This window comes from Equus caballus, chromosome 21, assembly GCF_041296265.1.
Source record: "Equus caballus isolate H_3958 breed thoroughbred chromosome 21, TB-T2T, whole genome shotgun sequence".
NCBI classification, from domain to species: domain Eukaryota; kingdom Metazoa; phylum Chordata; class Mammalia; order Perissodactyla; family Equidae; genus Equus; species Equus caballus.
In genome coordinates, this window is record NC_091704.1 from 46,210,293 (window position 1) to 46,230,471 (window position 20,179).

The following is a 20,179-nucleotide window of genomic DNA, read 5'->3' on the forward strand; positions in this document are numbered from 1 at the left end:
CAAAATTCTACCTGACATGGTATACCTACCCTGCAAACAACTGAAATCCCACTCACCCCTTCCCCAGAAGAGATAAAGTCTTTGATATTTACTCTTATTCTTGATATCCAGTAATTTAAATGCAATGATATAAAGTTAACAATGCTTAAATACTATGATATAAAGCCAATACCTCTTAGAAGAGGATACAGAGGGAAGAAAACAAAGATTTTGTATATAAATATATTCATAACAAAATAAGGAGGAAATATTACAGTCCTTCTTTCTATAACTGGTCACATAGTCAGAGTTTGTATTTGTAACTAACTTCTTCCACTATCCAGACTGTATTACCTTTGCTGTCAGCAAGCTCCTCAACTGGTCATGGTTTGCTAACTGGGGGAGTGATTCAAACCTTCATTCCTGAAGGGTCTGGGCCATTAGTTGTCCTGCTTGGATTGGGTTGTTGTAGTGTTCCATTGACCTTAGTCACAGGCAATGGTAATACTAAGAGATGCCCTAAGTAATCTCCCATATTTCAGACATACTCTTCCTTACCTCCATTGTGGAGTAACAGTCTAGTTTTTCTTGTTAATCAGGATCAATCATCCCAAACAGTACAGTAACTCCCTTCTTTTCCTGTGGATTCACAGGCATGAGGGAGCCCAAAGGGGTGGGTGACATCTTAACTTCCAATTCAGTGAAATCATTGTTGTATCTCCTGGTAGAAGCATTCATCCCTTTGAAACTAAGACCTCTAGGCAAGCAGAGCATAAGGCCATGGGAAGAGGAAGCAAATTTTGCTAGTGGGTCACTAGGGGTAGTAGTGAGAGGTGCCACCCCCACTTCTACCCCTTGATTCCTGGACCCATGAATTCTGGCTATGAGAGAAACAGCACCATATTTTGGATGCTAATTCAGAGCACATACAGCATTCTGGAGAATCTTGTATCAATCATATTCCTTCTAAGTCCCTAGCCAGCAGCCAAACCATTGCCCACAGCCCATGAATCAGTATATAAACACACATCTGACCATTTCTCTTTCCAAGTAAAATGAACAACCAGATGCACTGCTCAAAGTTCTGCCCACTGGGAAGATTTCCCTTCAATACTCTCCTTCAGGCATATCCCAAAAATGGGCTGTAATGCTGCAGCTGTCCATTTTCGGTTGGTACCTGCATGTCACACAAAATCATCTGTAAACCAGGCCCGAGACTTCTCTGATGTCAACTGATCATAAGGAACTCCTCGTGAGGCCATAGGTACAGGCTGGGATAATGAAGGCAATGCAGCAGGAGTCGGGACCATCAGCATTTGAGCCATTTATTCATGTACCTTACTTGTGCCTTCAGGGCCTGTTTGAAACTGATCACACATATTCCACTTCCATTTGATGATGGAGCACTGCTACGCACGCCCAACTTTATGGCTTGGTGGGTCAGACAACACTCCATTCATGATGGGAAGCTTAGATTTCATGGTAATTTGGTGGCCCATGTCTAGGCATTTAATCTCTACTAAAACCCTGTAGCAGGCAAAGAACTGTTTCTCAAAAGGAGAGTTATTAGAAGAGGATGGCAGGACTTTGCTCCAACATACTAAGGGCTTGCACTGCAATTCATCTACAGGGACCTGCCAAAGGCTCCAAACAGCATTCCTGTCTGCCACTGACACTTCAAACACCATTGGATCTGCTGGATCATAGGGCTCAAGTGGCAGCCCATCCAGCTCAAGCTGGATCATAGGGCTCAAGTTCTCACAGCAATCTGACCTGTTGCAGAGCCTTCTCTTGTTCTGAGCCCCAATCAAAACTAGCATCTTTTTGGGCCACTCAGTAAATGGGCTGAAGTAATACACCTAAATGAGGAATATGTTGTCTCCAAAATCCAAAGAGGCATACTAAGTGTTGTACCTCTGTTTTGGTTGTAGGAGGGCCCAGATACAACAACTTATCCTTCACCTTAGAAGGAATATCTTGACTATACCAATGGACTTCTAGAAATTTCACTGAGGTAAAGGCAGGTGAATTTTTGTTGGATTTTATTTCCCAGCTTCTGATACACAAATGTCTTACCAATAGGTCTAGAGCAGTTGCTATTTCTTGCTGAATAGGTGCAATCAGCATAATGTCATCAATGTAACAGACCAATGTGATATCTCGTGGAAGGGAAAGGCAATCAAGATCCCTTTGAACTGAATTATGACATAGGGCTGGAGGGTTGATTTACCCCTTAGGTAGGACAGTGAAGGTGTATTGCTGGCCTTGCCAGCTGAAGGTAAATTTCCTCTGGTAGTCCTTATTGATTTGTATCGAGGAAAAAAGTATTTGCATACCAGGTAAAAGGGGATATGTTAATTTGCTCAAGAAATGAAATTACATCTGGTGCAACAGCTGCAATTGGAGTCACCACCTGGCTAAACTTGTGATAAGCCACTGTCATTCTCCAAGATCCATCCTTCTTCTACATAGAACAAATAGGTGAATTGAATGGGGATATGGTGGGAATCACCATACCCGCATCTTTCAAGTTCTTGATGGTGGCACTAATCTCTGCAGTCCCTCCAGGAGCACAGTATTGCTTTTGGCTTACTACTTTTTTAGGGAGAGGCAGTTCTAGAGGCTTCCTTTGGTCTTTCCCACCATAATAGCCCTCACTCCACAGGTCAGGGAACCAATGTGGGAATTCTACCAGTGGCTGAATCTGTCTGTTCCAATTACATATTCTGGAACTGGGGAATTCACCACAGGATGAGTTTGGGGACCCACTGGACCCAGTGTGAGATGGACCCGAGCTAATACTCTATTTGATCACCACTTGATCTCCAGAAGCCCCTACTCTGACTGATGGACTACAATGACATTTGGGTCACCTGAAATTAGTGTCAGTTCAGAGCTGGTGTCCAGTAGTCCTCAAAATCAGTAGTCTGATTATTTTCTTTTCCCCAGTGCATAGTTACCTTGATAAAAGTCTATAGATCACTTTAGAGAAGGCTGGGAGAAAGATTAACAATATAAATTTTTGTCAGTGTACCAAGGTCCTTCTTCAAGTGGGCCTGGCCTCCCCTTCATTCAAGGGATTTTGGATCTGTAAACTGGCTCAAGACTGGTGTTGAATGAGGGGCTGTGACTCTGTTTTACGATTCGCCTTAAACTTTGGTTTCCTTGACCTAGAACTTTTCTGCTTATACAAATTAAGTAAGAATTTAGTAGTCTTCATATCTTTTTCTCTTTTAGGAACACCATGATCAAATAGCCAGTGCCGTAGGTCTGTATGAGTCAGATTATCCTAATTGCTGCTTTCATTCTATTGTTCATTACCATAACCATGCCCACCTGGCCTTTGGTGGTTGGGTGCTGCCGCTTGGCCCCTGCCTCTCTGAGATCCAGTTACTCCTGTTGCATTTAGGCTTCCCAATTCAATGGCTTCAGTTCCCACTGTGAGGTCTGACCCACAGAGAAGAGGCATCACAGAGCTCTTCAAGGATTCCAGGACTCCTTTCACAAATTTGTTTCTCACAGTAGTAGTGAAAGGCATGCCTTTTAAACCTTCCCAGTGTGAGTGAGTAGGTCTTAAAGAACATATCGTCTCTAATGTTCCAATCTTTCTAAGTCTTTGAATCCCCTCCTCTACATTAAACCAAAGCAGATGCTGGCATTTCTCATTTGTTCACTGTGGGCCACCCTTTGGTCCGTGTTTCAGCCAACCAAACAAGCAAACTGTGAGAGCCCTTCCTACCTCCCCAAGCTGCAACATTAAATGCAGGATCTCTGTTTAGTGAGATTGCACCAATCAATTCATCCTGATCCAAATTTATGTTCCTTCCAACATTACCCCACAGCCTCGATATCCTTTCACCCACATATTCTACAGATTTCTGTCTTTATAAACTAGGAAACTTATGTAGCTCTTTTGGAGAGTAGTGCACCTCCTCATAAGTTATACTTTGTACCTTGCCTTTAGGAGCCTGCTGGGAAGAGTCCAGTTAAAGATCAAGAAGCAAAGAGGGCTGATGGGAGTGGGTCGTGAGGAGAATCAGCATTGTCTTGCATGGCACATGGCAACTACAACAGAGGAGGCCATTAAGTTTCCTCAGGCAATGCAGGCTTCATTCACTCAGACGGAGAGGGTGAGAAGGCTGGGGCGGGGTGACTGGAGAGGCTGCTGCTACCACTAGGGGTGGGTAGGCCACTACCACTGGGTGTGGGGAGGCTATTTCTGCTGAGTGTGGTGAGACCATTTCCACTGGGAGTAGGGAGGATTCTTCCACCGGTGGGTAGAGAGGTTGCTTTTTAAACTCATCAGAATTTAGGGGCTCAATGTCCCTAGGTCCATCAGAGTCTTCCTATGCATCCCTGTTCCAAATTACATGATCCCATTCTTTCCCAGTCAAAGCCTGTACTTTAACAGTAAACACCCTGTGAGACTGGGAGGTCTATTTACATTATAATTCAGCCAAGCTCAGATGAGATTCTGTGTTTGATTTGCAGTAATCTCAGTCCTACATGCAGCTACAGGAGATAGGGATCTTCTTCAGGGCATCCATAGAAGCTTTTGGGTCATTTATGATTGAGCTGAGAATTTGAATCCTTGAGCTTATCCTTTTCTTTCACCACTTTGTCCAGCTAATTAGGAGCAACGAGGCAATTTCAATATATTTGTTAGTTTTCCAGAAATGTTCAAAAGTATCACACATGCAGTCTCCCAGCTCCTGGCTCCCTATAAATGATTGATTAGGAATATCCAATAGAGATATTTTGCATTTCTCTATTGCTGGAACGTATCATGGACTATCAATGCAGTATTTACTACTGGAAATAGATCATTAGTGCCTCTAAATCTAATCAGGTTAAAGAAGCAATTCCAGAAACCCTAGAACCAATCTGGGAAACTCATCCTCAAAATTAAGTTCTAGTCTGGGTTCTCCAGAGAAACAGAACCAATAGGATACAGGTGTAGGGGAGGAAGAAATTTTCATCAACCCTTCTCAGTTCTTCCAACTGGTCTAAGAAGTAAATTGATATGAAACAGATTAACAAGAGAAAAATCAAACAACGTTTAATAACATGTGTACATAGGATAGACCAGGAGAACTGAGTAACCCACCAAAATGGCCATCACCTTAAATACCATCTTCAGACAAAGAGAAAAGAAGATATTAGGGATGGGGAAAGTCAGGGGCTTCAAAGGAAAGGAAGGCAATTCACAGGTGGGTGAAAAGGAGCAAACTTTGGGAAAACAAGTGTTTGACCATACAGACATAGAAGAATATAGACGGGAGCCCAACAAACAGGCTTTTCCAGGTTCCTCTTATCTACTACCTGGTTGATGTTATACTAGTGATAACTTACTTCCTGAGACAGGTGTTTTTTTTTTTTAACTGAATTCTTTTAGGTAGTTAAGGGGGAGGTAAGAAGAAAAAGTTTGAGTCTTTTGTTTCTTAAAAATAATCAACCTAAAATAATCCTCATGTTAAAGAGACACATTTTGGAGTGGCAAATATTGTTCCCCTTCATGAGTTACATACACACACACGCACACATACACACACACACACACACACACACACAAAGAGGAGATCATAAGGAATTGGTTTACGTTATTATGGAGGCTAAGAAGTCCCAGAATCTGCAGTCAGCAAGCTGGAGACCCAAGAGAGCTAAAAGTGTAATTCCAGTCTGAGTCTAAAGGCCTGAGAACCAAGAGAGCTGATAATGTCAGTTCTAGTCCAACTCCTCTTTTGTTCTAGTCAGGCCCCCAGTGGATTGGATAAGGCCCCTCCATATTAGGTACGGACATATACTTTACTCAGTTTACTGATTCAAATGTTAATTGCATCCAGAAACACCCTCATGACACACTCAGAATAATGGTTAACCACATATCTGAGCATCCTGTGGCCCAGTCAAGTTGACACATAAAATTAACCATTATGCTCCTTGTTTCTCATTCACTCATTCATTTATATTGGTATGGACTCATGGATTCTTGTTTTTGCAATGCATTTTATATATATTACTCTCATTATTTTGATGCCCAAACTGTCCCAGATTTGGTTTGTGACAGTCACTTTAAACTGATATTTGGCTCCCTTAACGTGTTTGCATTTTTCTTTTAGGGACTTTCTTACTTTCTAGTACAACAAGATCTTTCAGGCTCACTTTACACTTTGCCTGCCCCAGCCCTGAAATTCAGCTGTTTCTCTAAGAAGGCCTGGTTCCTTTTAGCAAAAGATGCTATTTAGAAATGAAGATCTTGGTGTTTAATGTGCATATTGCTATTGAGATATTGTTGTTGCTAGACCCAATCCTAGCAGAGAAAGCTAGGAAAAATATCTGTATATATGTGTGCATATATATATATATATACATACACACACACACACATACATCTATGCTCTTAAATCTACCTATGGTGTGTGTGTATATACATATTTTTGGGAGGGGGGAGTTTGAGAAAGATTGGCCCTGAACCAACATCTGTTGCCAATTTTCCTCTTTTTGCTTGAGGAAGATTGTCCCTGAGCTAACATCTGTGCCAATCTTCCTCTATTTTTTGTATGTTGGACGCTAGCACAGCATGGCTTGATGAGTTGTGTGTAAGTCTGCACCCACAATCTGAACCCACAAACCCCAGATCGCCGAAGCTGTGTATGTGAACTTAACCACTATGCCACCAGACCAGCGCCTATATATGTATTTTTTTTTAAAAAAAACAACATGAGTTTCTACCAACACACCGATATTCTCAATTCCAATCCAGCACCTAACACCAGCATTCACCTAAGAATGTTCTTCCAAACATCCCCCTTTCTATATTTGTAAATCCCTTCTCTTTCCTCAAAATATTTACTAACATGCTCAATTTCACTTGTATTTAACCAATCTTCCAAACATCCCAGCCACCTCCTTAGACCCCATCCCCAATGCTGCTTCTTCAGCCTCTCTGCCACCTCTTTGGCCCTTGGGCATGCTGCCACCTCCACACCTCATTGTGTCACTGCCACCTGCGAGGGCAGGGAACACAAAGGAGCTTCAATACCTTCTTAGAATTACATTTTTTAATATAGTAGACACTTGGAATATATAAATTTAATATTCACAGATTCAGATGATCACAAGAATTCCCCAAGGACTTTGTAGAATAGATAATTCTGCTGAGGCATGAATTCATATTAAACACGAAGTATGCTGTTTAAAAGAAAGTCACTTACTGTAGTAGTTTTAAACTTGTCTGCAAATTCTTTGCTACTCTTTCCATAGAGAGGCAGAATCTAATTCCTCTTCCCACAAATAAGGGCTAGTCTTAATGACTTGCTTTTTAACAAATAGAATATGGCAGAAATGACACCACATGATATCAAAGGCCAGATCATATATGGTGATATGGCTTCTGTCTATTTTTCTGTTGGGATACTTTCTCTTAGAACCCAGCCATCATGCTGTGAGGAAACCCAGGACACGTGGAGAGTCCATGTGTAGGTGTTCTGGCCAACATCGCGGCTGAGGTCTCAGCCAGAGGCCAGCACTAACTGCCAAACATGTGCGATGACTCCACCTCTGCAAGTGTCCAACTGCAACCACACAAGACACCTTGACGAAAAAATGCCTAGATGAGCCCAGTCAACCCCAAGACCCATGAAAGACAATAAAAATGAAACAATTGTGGTGGGTGTATGCCACTGAGTTTTGGATGATTCATTACACAACAATAGATAGACAGAACATTTATCTAATGACTATGTCTATCCACTTGTCCAGAATCTGAGCTCTACAAAGAGATTTGCCATCTATTTTGTAACATTTTATATTTTAATATATTAATATTATATTTTAATATTTAATACTTTAATATAGTAACTTTAATTTTTGTAACAACTCTATCAAATAGATATTAAAATCGTCAATTTTTAGGGTTGAAGAATAGTATGTTATAGTGGAAACTTGAGAAATTAAGTCTTAGACTATGTTAAGGGTCTGCTGCAATTCATTTTTTTTCCCCAAGATCTAAATCCTTGATTTCCCCAAAGACTTTTCCGTTCATTCTTATAAACTTTATGCAGCATTTGAAATCAAATAGCATTACTTTCTTTAAGAAATTCTCCTTTTTTCTAGTTTCCATAACATTATAAAGGCCTATTTTTCCATTCACTTCTCCAACAATTTCTTCTCTGCCTTCTTGACTCTTCTTTCTCCCCCAGGTTCCCAAGGTGATATTTCCCAAGGTGCAATCTGAAGTACTCTACTCTCTTTACAGTCTTTCTCAGAAGTCTTCCTCTATCTACAATTATCATTTCTGAACAGATGAATTTTCCTATCTGTATTTATAGCCTTGATTTTTTTCTGCATTTGTATTTGCCTACTAATCATTTCCTCTTTAAAGCCTCGATGTCTTCACAAGATACAGTTATCACCAGAACCACACTTTCAACTTTCTTGTCATAAATGACTATGTCTTGGGCCAGCCATGGTGGCCTAAGGTTAAGTTCAGCACCTTCCACTTTGGTGGTCCGCGTTTGGTTCCTAGGCATGGACCTGCACTGCTTTGTTAGCAGCCATGCTGTGCTTGTGACCCACATACTAAAAAATGGAGGAAGATTGGTATGGATGTTAGCTCAGGGTGAATCTTCCTCAGCAAAAAAAAAAAAAAAAAAAAAAAAAGACTGACTTTTCATTTACTTATTCCAGTCTTTGGTGTCATTATTCCTTTAATATATCTGAAGTTTACACCTCAGAGTTCTTTGATTAATCAGTTTTCTTTCTCTTCCTTTATAGTGAGTCATGAAGTTCTTCTGATTATTTTTATCCTTTCTTTTATATTTGATGTTACCTCCACCTCAGCAATTGCCTCCTAACTGGTTGCTGGGCTTCCAACCTCTTTTTTCCTTAAGCTTTCCTGCTTGTTACTACCAGCTCATATCACTAAAATATTTTCATATCAAATCCTGATTGAAAGCTTCCAAACGCATCTCATTATTTCAGAGAGAAAAATTCTCCATAATTTGACCACACACTGTCCTCCTAATTTGTCTCATCCTCACCTCCCAAATGTAATCCCAGCATCAATCAGATGGGTCTACCCACTGTCCCTTAAGTATTTCATGTACTTGCTTTCTTTTTCAACTGTGTTTCCTTTGCTTCCCTGGAATGCTCTCATTTTTTGTTGTTGTTCAATTCCAACTCTCTGTGAATTTTTATCAGCCCAAATGGTAAGAAAAGGGCTATGAAGCAGTGACATCAGCATCATGGCAGAGTGCATTGTTCCCTTCATCTCTCCCCTCCAAGTTACAACTGGATATCCATTGACAACACAATAGGATGCATTACAGCTCCACGCCTCTGTACATCTGAAGGTGGGTGGACTGGACCCCCAGGAGGCAGTGGAACTAGGGGAGCAGCCCCCTCCGCCTCCCTCAGCACCAGCAATCCAGGGCATGGATCTTCACATAGGTCAGTGTGCTGGCAAGTGGTTACTGTGTCAGAGCAGAAACAGTGGTTGCTGCAACTCACACAGCTGTGAGCAGAGCAGAGGCAGTGGGCGCCATACCTCACACAACTGAGAGCAGAGGGGAAACAGTCAGCACCATGACTAGCATGACTGCAAGATGCCATGGCAGGAGCAAAAACAATAGGCATCCCTGCCTGTCTCTCAGTAGATCCAGGGTGCATGCCCTCCTCCCTCCCCCAGCAGTGGCCAGGTCTTTCCAACAGTGGGGACAGTATACAAAATTCAGATCTTCCCAGCTGGACAGGGTGCCCTGACCTGAGTTTTCAAAACATACTGGCTAGCACCAGAGACCAGAGACTTCTTGAGTGAGCAGCAACAGTAACATCTCCTGGCTTAGACCCTGCTCCCTACCAGTGGTGGCAAGTGGAACCAGCAACCAGAGGCTTCAGGAACCACAGCAGAACTAGTGACCCAGCCCCCACCAGCATCATCCCCAACACCAGCTCCACCAGCAGCAGGGCCTGCATACAAGTCCCTGGGTCCCGGGCCCCCAGCAGTGACAGTGACACCCACGAACCCAGCACCCGGCAGTAGTGCAACCAGTACTCCCACACAACCCAGAAGCAGCAGCACAGGTGGTGCAAGGAGTAGCAGCATCCAAGCCTTTGGAAAGCCAATGGAAAAACACAGGGCTCAGGCAAAGCAGAAGTACTTGCAGCCTGGTGACCATGGTGGCAACACCTGAGACTGCAGCAACATTGTAAGCAGCAAGGCACTAGCAACCTCAGAGGCACAAGTGGCACAGGAGGGCACTGACAATACTTCTACAAGAAGCAAAGGAGGGAAGAAAGTGCAGGCTCTCAAATACAACCAGAAGCAGCTCAGAGCCAAAGTAACCAAAGCCATACCAAATGACAAAGTTGGTTTCTACCACAAATGCACCACCAGAGGATCAATTCATCAAATACCATGAAAAACTACAGTAACACTGTAGAACAGAAAGAGAATGACAGCTCTCAAGAAACCAAACTTGAAGTCACAGAAGATTACAATCAGACAGAGAATTCAAAATAGCTGTCCTAAAAAGACTCAATGAGTTACAAGAAATCTCAGAATCACATTTCAGTGAGGTCAGGAATAAAACTAATGAACAGAAGGACTGCTTCACCAAGGAGACTGAAACTCTAAAAAAACCAAGCAGAAATTCTGGAGAGGATGAACACAATTAATGAGATGAAAAATAATGTAGAAAGCATTACAAATAGAGCAGACCACGTGGAGGAGAGAATTAGTGAGCTCAAAGATAGAAACCTAGAAATGATTCAAGTGGAGAGGGGGAGAGAACTAAGATTTTTTAAAAATCAAGAAATTATTTGAGAAATATACAACTCAATTATGAAAGATAACATAAGGATAATAGATATCCCAGAGAGAGAAGAGAGGGAAAAAGGATCAGAAAGCTTATTTAAAGAAATAGTAGCTGAGAACTTCCCAAACCTGGGTGAGAAAGTGGACGTGCAAGTACTTGAAGCTAATATAACTCCTCATTACCTCAATGTAAAAATATCATCTCCAATGCATATAATATTAAAACTGTCAAAAGTCAATGAAAAAGAAAAAATATTAAGGGCAGCAAGAGAGAAGAAAATAACCTACAAAGGAACCTCCATCAGGCTTTCAGTTGGCAAGTATGGAAATATAGAACAACCAGAAAACAAAAGATAAAATGGCAGTATTAAGCCCTTATATATCAGTAATCTCTCTAAATGTAAATAGATTGAATTCACCAATCAAAAGACACAGAGTGGCAGAATGGATTAAAAAACAAGATCCAATAATATGATGCCTCCAGGAAACACATTTCAGCTCTAAAGACAAACATATTCTCAGTGTGAAGGAATGAAAGATGACATTCCAAGAAAATGGCAAGCTAAGGAAAGTGGGCATAGCCATACCTATATCAGACAAAACAAACTTCAAGACAAAAAAGAGTCAAAGATATGTATTATATAATAATAAAAGGGACTTTCCACCAAGAAGATGTAACACTTACAAATATTTATGCACTTAACACAGGAGCACCAAAGCATATAAAGCAACTATTAACAGACCTAAAGGGAGAAATTGATAGCAACACAATAATCATAGGGGACCTTAACACTCCACTTACGTCAATGGATAGATCATCCAGACCGAAAGTCAACAAGGAAACAGAGGCCTTAAATAAAACACTAGACTAGATGGACTTAATAGATATATATGGAACGTTCCATCCCAAAACAGCAGAATACACATTTTTCTCAAGTACACCTGGAACATTCTCAAAGAGAGACTGTATGTTGGGAAACAAAATGAGCCTCAATAAATTTAAGAGGATTGAAATTATATCAAGCATCTTTTCTGCCCACAATGATATGAAACTAAAAATCAACTACAAGAAAAAAGCTGGAAAAGTCATGATTATGTGGAGACTAAACAACAAGCTACTGAACAACTATTGGATCAATGAAGAAAGCAAAGGATAAATCAAAAGATATCTGGAGACAATTGAAAATGAAAACACAACATACCAAAATATGAGATGCAGTAAAAGTGATACTAAGAGGGAAGTTTATAGTAACACAGGCCTGCTTGAAGAAACAAGAAAAATCTCAAGTAAACAATCTTATGATCTACCTAAAAGAACTAGATAATGAAAAACAAACAAAGCCCAAAGTCAATATAAGGAAGGAAATAATGAAAATCAGAACAGAAATAAATGAAATAAAGAGATTAAAAAAATAGAAAGGATCAATGAAACTAAGCCATTTTTTTGGCAAGATAAACAAAATTGATAAACCCTTAGCAAAACTCACTAAGAAAAAAGAGAGAAGAGTCAAATAAATAAAATCAGAAATAGAAGAGGAGGGTCCAGCCCCGTGGCCAAGTGGTTAAGTTCACGCACTCTGCTTTGGCGGCCCAGGGTTTTGTAAGTTCAGATCCTGGGTGTGAACATGGCACTACTCATCAAGCCATTTTGAGGCAGCATCCCACATAGCAGAGCCAGAAGGACCTACAACTAGAATATAGAACTATGTACCAGGGAACTTTGGGGAGAAGAAGAAGAAAAAAATTGGCAACAGATGTTAGCTCAGGTGCCAATCTAAAAAAATAAAGAAATGGAAGAGGAGAAATTACAATGGACACCACAGAAATACAAAGGATTATAGGAGAACATTATGAAAAACTATACACCAACAAATTGGAAAACCTAGAAGAAATGGATAAATTCTTATAATCATACAACCTCCCAAAACTGAATTAAGAAGAAATAGAGAATCTGAATAGAGCAGTCACAACTAAAGAGATTGAAAAGCTAATCAAAAACCTCTCAAAAAACAAAAGTCCAGGACCAGGCTTCTCTGGTGAATTCTGCCAAACATTCAAAGATTTAATATCTGTCCTTCTCCAACTCTTCTGAAGAATTAAAGAGGATGGGACTGTTCCTAACTCATTTTATGAGGCCAACATTACCCTGATACCAAAACCAGACAAGGACAACACAAAAAAGGAAAATTACAAGCCAATATCACTGATGAACATCGATGCAATAATCCTCAGCAAAATATTAGCAAATCGAATATAATACTTAAAATGATCATATACCACAGTCTTGCGAGATGTATTCCAAGGATGCAGGGGTGGCTCAACATCTGCAAATTAATCAGTGTGATACACCATATTAACAAAATGAACAATTAAAATCACATGATCATCTTGATAGATTTAAAGAAAGCTCTTGACAAGATCCAATATCCATTTATGATAAAATCTCTCATAAAATGGGTATAGAAGGAAAGTCCCTCAACATAATAACAGCCGTTTATTACAAACCCACAGCCAGCATCATATTCAATGGTGAAAAACTGATAGCCATTCCTCTGAGAACGGGAACAAGACAAGGGTGTCCACCCTTGCCAGTCTTATTCAACATAGTGTGGAAGCATTAGCCATAGCAATTACGCAAGAAAAAGAAATAAAAGGAATTCAAGTTCACTATTTGCAGATGACATGATTCTATATGTAGAAAACCTTAAACTATCCACCTAAAAACTATTAGAAAAAATCAATGAATATAGTACAGTTACAGGGTACAAAACCAACATACAAAAATCAGTTGCATTTCTATACATTAATAATGAACAAGCAGAAAGAGAAATCAAGAATATGGTCACATTTACAATTACAACAAAAAAGAATAAAATACCTAGTAATAAATTTAACCAAGGAGGTAAAAGATATATATACTAAAAATAATAAGACATTATTGAAGGAAACCAAAGAAGATCATAAACAAATCGAAAGATATTCCATGCTCATGGATTGGAAGAATAAACATAGTCAAAATGTCCATATTACCTACAGCAATCTACAGATTCAGTGCAATATCAATCAGAATCCCGATGACATTCTTCATGGAAATAGAACAAAGAATCCTAAAATTCACATGGAACAACAAAAGACCCCAAATAGCCAAAGCAATCCTGAGAAAAAGGAAAAAAGTTGGAGGTATCACAATCCCTGACTTTAAAATATACTACAAAGCCAGAGTAATCAAAATAGCATGGTAATGATACAAAAACAGACACACAGGTCAATGGAACAGAATTGAGAGCCCAGAAATAAAACCACACATCTATGGGCAGCTAAGCTTTGACAAAGAAGCCAAGAACATACAGTGGAGAAAGGAAAGTCTTTTCTATGAATGATGTTGAGATAACTTGACAGCCACTTGCAAAAGAATGAAAGTAGACCATTATCTTACAATATACACAAAAATTAACTCAAAGTGCATTAAAGCCTTAAATGTAAGACTTGAAACTGTAAAACCACCAGAAGAAAATATAGGCAGTATGCTCTTTGACGTCAGACTTAGCAGTATGTTTTCAAATACCGTGACTACTCAGGCAAGGGAAACAAAGGAAAAAATAAATAAATGGAACTACATCAGACTACAAAGCTTCTACATGGCAAAGGGAACCACCAACAAAACTAAAAGATACCCCATCAAATGGTAAAAAATATTTGTAAATCATATATCTCACAAGGGAGTAATTTCCAAACTATATGAATAACTCGTACAACTCAACAACAAAATAATGAACAACCTGATCAAAAAATGGCCAGAGGATATGAACAGACATATTCCCAAAGAAGCTTTACAGATTTCATGTGCCAACAGGCATATGAAAAGATGTTCAACATCACTAATTATTAGGGAAATTCAAATCAAAACTACAATGAGGTACCACCACACATCTGTTGGAATGGCTGTATTTAGCAAGACAAGAAATAACAAGTCGTGGAGAGGATGCGGAGAAAAGTTAACCCTCATACGCTGCTGGTGGGAATGCAAACTGGTGCAGCCACTATGGAAAACAGTATGGAAATTTCTCAAAAAATGAAAAATAGAAATACCATGTGATCCAACCATTCCACTACTGGGTATTTATCCAAAGAAGACGAAATCAATAATTCCAGAAGATTTATGCACCCTATGTTCATTGTAGCATTATTCACAATAGCCAAGATATGGAAGCAACCCAAGTGCCCATCAGTGGAGGAATGGATAAAGAAGACGTGGTGAGTATATATACTACTACTCAGCCATAAAAAAGAAAAAGTCATGCCATTTGTGACAACATGGAGGGACCTTGAGGGTATGATGCTAAGCAAAATGTCAGACAAAGAAAGACAAATACTGTATGATTTCACTCAAACGTGGAAGACAAATACATAGATGGCAGAAATAGAATAGCTTTCTGGTTACCAGAGGGGAAGCGGGTGGAGGAAGGGTGAAAGGGGTAAAGGAGCATATAGGTATGGTGACAAATAAAAACTAGACTATTGGTGGTGAACACAATGCAATCTATACAGAAACTGAAATATAATAACGTACCCTCAAAATTCACACAGTGTTATAAGCCAATATGACCTCAACAAGATAATTTTTTTTAAAAAGGGCTGTGAAGAAAAATAAACCAATATTAAAGGGAGATGTGTATGTGTGTGGGGGGTATTATTTTATATGCAGTGGACAGGGTATTCCTCTTTCACAGAGCGACGTTTGATCAGGGATCTGCAAGAAATGATGAGAGAGCCACAGAGATATCTGATAGAAAATAATTCCAAACAGAGGGAACAGCAAATGCAAAAGACGCTGAAGCAGAATGTGCTTGCTGTGGTCAAGAAACAATAAGGGGGACTACAGGTCTAGAGTAGAATGAGCAACGACAGGGTTAGGAGATGAGGGCAAGGAGGTTGGGGTGCAGATCTTTCAGAATGGTGGCGGTCATTCTGAGGACTGTGGCTTGACTCTGTGTAAGACAGAAAACCATTGGACTGGAGGATTTGGACATAACGTCATCTCATTTGTGTGTTAAATCAGAACTTTGATTATCATGGAGTCCCTTCTCTAGAAATGCTGGGAATCTGGAAATTCTTTATAAAATCAGTCAAACCTCCTTCCTTTTAAACAAACCCATTTAACCTGTGAATTATTTTACCATAAACTATTGAATTCAAATCATAGTATGTTCACATTTGGAGACTTCAAAATTTTGTGCGCTTGTTTCTTAATTTTGTTCTTTTTCTTTTTGCTTTGATTTTACTGCTTCGTAATATAATTTTTATTCTTCCACGTAATCCACATACATGATGTAAAAGTCCAATATTGCTATAAGTTTATGAAAGGAATGGTGTTCCTTTCCTCTCTCTTTCCTTCCTCTGACTCCTGCTTTCCAGTAGTAACCACTTTCAACTCTTTTTCTCTCTTTTTATGATGCTCCTAAATAATATGCTTACACTGCCATTTCTGGATTGTTTTTTCACTTTCAGATATTATCTGTTTATTTCCTGCTGGAGCATGTAACGATACAACTTTGTCACGTCTCTCTCCTACCCACCACATATATGCTCTCATTTCGCCTCTACCTTCTTCCTTATAGAGTTTTTTCACAGTTATTGGATGGGTCACTTTTCAGTGTTTATATTATAGCCATGTAAATATCGTTGAACCGTGTTGTATGCTCTGATGATTTTCATTGTTTATCCAACTTTTCTTAATTTTTTTGTTAATAATTCCTGTTTGGCGGTTTTTGTAGTTTTCTGTGTGCCTATGTCGTTAGTTCTTCCCAAATTCTCCAAAATGCACTTCAAAATCAGTCTTACTTCTTTTTTTGTATATTGTCAAATGCATCAGATAACCTGTCAGTTCTACTTTGTTTGTCTGTTTTTTTCTGTTTTCTTGAAAAGCCATCCCTTCTAGAGCCCTTTGTCCTTTTGCTCCAACTGGACAGGTTGTTCTCCAGGCCTGTTGCCTGCTGTCACCCTCAGACTTCCTCACTGTCTGGCTTTCCTACACCATCATCCCAGAAGTAATGCCTTTGAACTCTCTTGTATATTACAGGCCCTATTTCTTGGATTTCTTGTTTTTCTTTTTTTACCTGTCCCCCCCCCCCATTTTTTTAATTACACCATATCCTCTCGTAGCTTCCTAAGAAATATGTCATAAGAGGTAAATTTTTTGACCTTACATATCTGAAAATATGTCTATTTCCTCTTTATGTTTTGTTGATAATTTGGTGTTGAATTCTGGATTGGAGATCTTTTTTTCGCTCTTGGTTCAGAAGGTGTTGCTCCATTTGCTTCATCTAGCATTTGTGTTGTTACTGAGGAGTCTGATATTTGGATTCCTAATCCTTTATGACTTTCTGCTGTTTGGTTAGTGTGAAGTGAGGGGAAACCTGGGGGAAGCCTTTATTCACACGCTCAACTATTTCTCCTGTTTTAGGGCCTTTCCATAATCCCTATTTTCATAAATATCTGGTGCCTCCAATTTTGGACCCTTTCTAGGTTTTGCAACACAAATTATCCTATTTCTAGTTGGCATTGCTTTCTGTTGGCATTTAAGTTTTGACTTTATCTTCTCTGTTAAGTTAGGGACCACTCAATCATCTATTTTCCATCTTCCAAAATTTTGTTTAAATGTTTAAATGGATAAGCTTCTGTGGACTCTTTGAGTCTCTGTTTCAGCTACATGATTTGAAGAGGAGATCAGCCCCTGAGTCTGGCAAAGCTAGGCTTAATTGGATTAGCAAATGCAAGTTTAGAATTTTAAATACCAAATTTGTGCACATTCTTGGCATTCTAAACCCATTGGAGGCATTTTGGAATGCTTAAAAGTCTCCAAAGGGTCCAGACTAACCAATCTACCCACTCGGGCAAAAATTTCAACCTGAGGAGACTGTATTTTAATATTAAAATGTTTTCCAATTTCTCAGGCTACCACTGCAGTTTAGCCCTTTGTTCATGAGCCTACATGCATTAGAGAAAATAGCTCCTGTTATTCTCTCTTTTATCTCCCTGGATAGTCCCAGGACCTTCGTTTACCCATTTTCCATTTCCCCTGTTTGAAAAGTGGATGCTGAGTATAGTTACCGCAGTCAGACATTTGAGTTCTCATCCACATTTGGTCCTCAGTGAGGTAAGAGAATGTTAATATCCCCTCCCCATCCTCATTTTTAGAATCCTGGGAGTTTAGTTGGTTTGCCTTTAGGAAGTTTAACTCTTCTAATAGCCTTCGATTCTTCCTCAATGTTTAATTTAAATCCACTGCTCTGCCATGAAGCTTTTCCCGATTATTCTAGTCTACATTTAACTCTAAATCATCTGAATTTGTATTTTACTTATAACAGATTCAGACACTTTATAATATTATGTGTATTTGATGTGATCGATCCCCCTAGGTTGATCAAAAAATGTTTTCAAAGATAGCATATCACTCATAGGATATACTTTTGCTGATAATTCAATCCTTTATCAGACATATATAAAGTGCATCAATTAGTTTTATTGCAACTAATTGTAACCAGTTTTAACCATATTTCTATTGGGGTAATCTTAGTTAAAAATAACCATCCTTGGGGCTGGCCCCGTGGCCGAGTGGTTAAGTTCGCACGCTCTGCTGCAGGCAGCCCAGTGTTTCATTGGTTCAAATCCTGGGTGCGGACATGGCACTGCTCATCAAACCACGCTGAGGCAGCGTCCCACATGCCACAACTAGAAGGACCCACAACGAAGAACGTACAACTATGTACCGGGGGGTTTTGGGGAGAAAAAGGAAAAAATAAAATCTTAAAAAAAAAAATCCTTCATATAAAAATTACTGACCTTTATCCAAGACATATATGTTGCCTGAAAAAATACATTCTATGACTAGATTTTTGAATGTGAAAAATATTTCCATCTCAGAAGTTAATTTTCCATGCCAGAAAAATATTTCCATTCCAGAATTCTTAAAATTTATGGATAAAATATTTTCAGTTGTTGAACTGTATGTTTGTTGAGTGGAGTTTTACAAAGAGAAAAGGAAGCATCAAGATTTCAGCCTAATCTTTGGCAATTCTTTGTGCATATCTCCCCCTTGTACCCTAACTTGACTTTGAGGTGGTGGCTGGATCTAAGCAAAGACTAGATAACACCAGTGTCATTTTGCCTTTGCAGTCTCACTTTCATATTCTCTCAGTTTTATGTTACTCTAGTTTTGAAGACCAGTCTCCCTGCACTTTTTACCAGAAGAGCAATAGACAAAGGAAAGAAAGAAGGAAGAGAGGGAGGGAAGAAATCACCCATCTCAAGTCACGTTTTTCGATGTTTGTAGCTTTCTTAAAAATGATTATGGAGGAGGGGTTAGATTTTGGAGCTTGGAGCCTTTTCTACCTTCCAATTTCTTCCTCCTTCATTTTCCTGGAGTGATCAATAAGTGTTTCCTCTTGTCTTATGCAAAGCACATCTATTTCTATTCAGGGCTTGGAGGATCAGCTTCTCCTCTTAAATAGGCTTTTAAAATCTTGTCTTCAATAAAGGTAGCCCTCTTCTAACAAGTGAATTTCCTATCGGTTGCCAAGAAAAGTAAAGTTTCTTGATGTCCTTAGACTTTAAGATTCCTTAGCTTCTTTTGAATATACTTAGAAGTAACCTGGACGTGCAACCTTATAAACATTCATATAGCAGTAGAAGATTCTTGGTCCTTGATTCCATGAGGTATCTTGTGGCCACGTGTACTTCCAGCATTTCAAGATGAACTATCAAAAATATGACTTTTTATGGCAGAAAAAAATACGTTGGGAAATTTAGTAATTTCAGGAACATTCATTTGTGTTTGAAGTATTGTGTACTATTACCACAGCAGCTAACATTTATCAGACATTTACTTGGGCTCTGCACTGGTCTATATATTCCCTACAAGGATATTGTAAGGTCATTGTATTTGTTTCCTGCTATAACGAATGACCGTAAACTGGTTGGCTTAAAACCCACCTATTCTCTGATAATTCTGGAGGCCAGAAGTCGGAAATCAAGAGATCCTCGGGCTTTGCTCTCTTCGAAGGCCCTGCGGTGTATCTTTCCTTGTCTCTCCAGCTTCCAGTGGCTCAGGCATTCCTTGGCTGCTGGTTGAATAATTTCAGTCTCTACCTTCATCTTCACATGGCCTTCTCTTCTCCCTGTGTGTCTCTTCTCTGTATGTCTCTTATGGGGATACTTGTCATTGGATTTAGGACCCACCCAGAAAATCCTGATGATCATGCCTCAAGATTCTTAACTTAATTACATTTCTAAAGAGCCTTTTTCTGAATGTGGTCATGTTCACAGTTTCTAGGGGTTAGGCTACGGACATATGAACACTACCACGGAACTCACTACAGTCAATTA

The 20,179-nt window shown here is 39.4% G+C and overlaps 2 pseudogenes; both read right to left on the reverse strand.

Annotated features, from left to right (window-relative positions):
* Positions 1-250: 250 nt before the first annotated feature.
* On the reverse strand, positions 251-930 carry LOC138919803 (uncharacterized; annotated as a pseudogene).
* A 23-nt stretch (positions 931-953) lies between these two features.
* LOC111769635 (uncharacterized) lies at positions 954-3,517 on the reverse strand (annotated as a pseudogene).
* Between the last annotated feature and the right edge of the window lie 16,662 nt (positions 3,518-20,179).